Source organism: Pseudophryne corroboree, chromosome 3 (assembly GCF_028390025.1).
Source record: "Pseudophryne corroboree isolate aPseCor3 chromosome 3, aPseCor3.hap2, whole genome shotgun sequence".
Taxonomy (NCBI): Eukaryota; Metazoa; Chordata; class Amphibia; order Anura; family Myobatrachidae; genus Pseudophryne; species Pseudophryne corroboree.
The window spans coordinates 799788010-799791706 of record NC_086446.1 but is presented as its reverse complement, the minus strand read 5'-3'; positions in this window follow the sequence as shown (position 1 = coordinate 799791706).

Here is a 3697-nt window from a genome sequence, read left to right as displayed (position 1 = left end):
AAATTTCCGGCGCTCATCTCTAGTATATATATATATATATATATATATATATGTGTGTATATGTGTGTGTGTGTGTATGTGTGTGTGTACATGGAGTGTTCTGAAAAAAAATTATATACTGTATTTATACATTTAATTGTCTTTTATTTGAAATCACACATTTCTTAGCAGTCATACCCAGGATTAGAACCCATGACCTGTTACACTGACAGCAGACACTTTACTAATGGAGCTATTTGCTCTTGTATGGGAAGCAGGAGAATTCTAACTATATGAAGTTACGTGTGATTGTCAGAGAAGTATCTTCATATAGTTAGACTTCTCATATTTCCTATACAGGAGCAATAGCTTCATCAGTGAGGTGTCTGCTTCCAGTGTAATAGGTTGTGGTTTCTAATCCTGGGTATGACACTTGTAAAATGTGTATCTACAGTATAATAAAAAGGGTGTGGTGTCAGGTGCAGGGACCAGTGAGGAAGTCGGCCACTGAAAAGACAGCGACAGCTATCAATTAACTTAATTCAATGGTGTCACAGAATGGGAGGAGAGGTGCCCCCCTTCAGAGCAGGAGCCCGGTGGCAGATGACTCCGTTGCCTCCCAGAGTTCTGCCTCTGACCTTACATAAAATTTTTTAATTTTACTCTTTAGAGTCTACTATTGTGGTCATTATTACACCCTCCAAGAGGCATCTGTGCACTCATATTGTATATGAAAACTACTAATAAACAGCAGGTGGGACAGATGTAACATGTGCAGAGAGAGTTATAGGCCCTACACACTGGGCGATCTGACTGCAAGATATGAATGATCTCATTCATTAAGGAGATAACATTCATATCGTGCAGTGGGGAGGCACAAGTGATGAATGATGAGCGGCCCCGCGCTTGTTCATCGCTGGTCTCCCATCGGCTGTGCATGCAGGCCAATATGGACGATCTCGTCCATATTTGCCTGCACTTCTATGGAGCCAGGTGACGGGGGGAGTAAAGAACCTTCACTCCCCCTGTCACTGCCCCCCCGCCGCCGGGTCGCCCGTCGGCCGTATCTGCCGTCGGCAGCTCGGCAGCGGATCGTTAAATGTGTAGGGCCCATTAGATTTGGGTGGGGTGTGTTCAAACTGAAATCTATATTGCAGTGTAAAAATAAAGCAGCCAGTATTTACCCTGCACAGAAACACTATAACCCACCCAAATCTAACTCTCTCTGCACATGTTACATCTGCCCCCCCCTTGCAGTGCACATGGTTTTGCCCATTAGAGAAAGATTTTGTTTTTGCGATCAACCCTGAATTAGACCCAATATGAGGTAAAGACAGGAATACTAGGGCGGGATGTACCAAAGGATTGCGGCACATTCCGCCACTTATCACATTGATACTAATTGCATATGTACTAACATATGCAATTAGTATTGCAAAGGACAGCTCTCCCGATAAGAGCTGTATACGCAGACCAGCGGCGGCCACAGGGGATGCTAGGAGGGTTCTGTGGCGGAAAGCTCTCCACATCGCATTGCGGAAAAAGCCCCATAGACTTGTACAGGGTAACACCAGCAAAAGCTGGCGTTACCTTGCGTGGCGTAGATCTGGTGGATGGAGGTAAGTGCATACGAAAATGCAGTAAAAACCCCGAAAACTTTGTTTTTACCACATTTTCACTTTAGTACATCCCGCCCTTGTACTGAGATGTGGAATGTAGTGCACATTATTTTTGACCCTTGACCTATAGGTTATCATACAATTTCCATATTAGTTGTAAGCAGTAGCGGATCTTGCCACGGGCAAGCAGGACTTTTGCCCGGGGTGCCGCCTTCCGGAGGGCGCTGGCGCCATCCGGAGGGCGCCGCACCGTGGCAAGATCCGCCACTGCTGCCCGCTGTGTCCCCCGTCCGCCTCCGCTGCCCGCTGCTGTCCCCGTCCGCCTCCTGTGAAGGGAACTAGACGCTATGCGTCTAGTTTCCCTTCGTGGAGAGTAACTTTGCTGAGCGGTGCGCAATGACGTCATCGCGCACCGCACAGCAAAGGTCCTCTCCACGAAGGGAAACTAGACGCATAGCGTCTAGTTTCCCTTCGTCGAGAGGACCTTTTGCTGTGCGGTGCGCGATGACGTCATCGCGCACCGCTTAGCATTCAAGCGGCGCTAGCAATGTACAGGGGGCGTAACTGACCACGCCCCCTGTATTAGGCCACGCCCCCTTCCTGCCCGGGGCGCAGAGCGCCCTTGAACCGGCCCTGGTTGTAAGGCCTTATTAACCCTCCAGTAGGGTTGCCCTATTTTGTGACACGAACGCTGACACTACCCCCCTCCTCTTGGCAAGTGGCTGAAATTATGACCACAATAGCAATGGTATATAGTACAATTACTAGAGCTGCCGCCACATCATGCAGTGTAAGGTACAGAGCAGAACTACTGCACATGACCAGTGGTAGCAGCTTCTTCTACCAAGTTTGCTGTGGGTGAGGATCTGAGTCCTCCATCAGAGCACAGGACCAGAGAGTAACGGTCAGGAAGAAGAGACAGGAGCCTTACCATGAGGTGGGAGAACGTGTGCTTAGAAAGTGCAGTACTGGTTCTATTATATTTGTGTATTTATTTATTAATGGGATGCTTAACTTTTTCCTGACCACTTATTTATATTATTTAAATATGTTTGATACCGCCTATACCAGAGACCATCTAGAGTGGTAATTATTTATACTGTATTCTATACAGTTTTAACTTTTCAGTATATAAAAAGTCCAATGTTGAGGGTCATTACTAGGTTGTTCTAACGCTCCCCCAGACTCCCGCACTTGCTCCAACGTTCCGCAAAGTGGGAAATTGTGGACTGCATTTGGAAACTCCTCTCTAGAAATCCTGTATTTGTCACTGAGACCCATTTGGATTTCTGGGTTGTTTTAGAAATTCTGTGGATACTGATCAGGAATGAAATAGATGCCTTGTTAAGCTCAAACTATTCATTGTTTTATTTATTCACCCAGAAAACATTATTATTAGTTATAACATTTCCAGTCTGGTATATTTTAAGCGTTCCTCACACATACATTCTGCATCCTCCCTACAAAGAAAAGTATGACATTTTTTACAGTAACATTGTGTTTCTCTATCCTTGTGGATGCATTTACTGCATCTCCCTCATTTTCCTGGCGGGGGCAATTTCTCCTTACAGCAGTGACTACAGGCAATCAGAAGCGTCGCTGGGTCTCTTCTCCAAAATTCAACCAGATAGAACAACAATTGGAATGGCTGGGTCTCACAGAGCCAGCGTCAGCAGTGAAGGGTTAACATATAAGCACAGTAGGCAGCTGCTCAGGGTCCCATGATTTTAGGGGCCTTTCAGTGGGGGCAGGCTGGTGTCTCTGGAGCTTCTTGGGAGGCAGGAAAACATTGGGTACACCCAATCAGAGTGCAACATTCTATACCTGCCTCCCAGCCTGCAGCCAGACAGTAAATGGCTGTCACCATGCTGATTGGTGGATGGCTGGAGCTATCAACCAATCAGAGTGCAGCATTCTCTACCTGCCTCCCAGCCTCCAGCCATCATTTTATAATTATCATTGCATGGATGTACTCTGGTCAGCGTGATATATGCTTGGTTTGAACCTTACAGGCCTCCATAGTACAGTATCTTCCCAACTGCACCCTGCGTAGATGTTAGTGCAGTCTCCAATTTACTAGGAACTGCAGAGGTGCATTA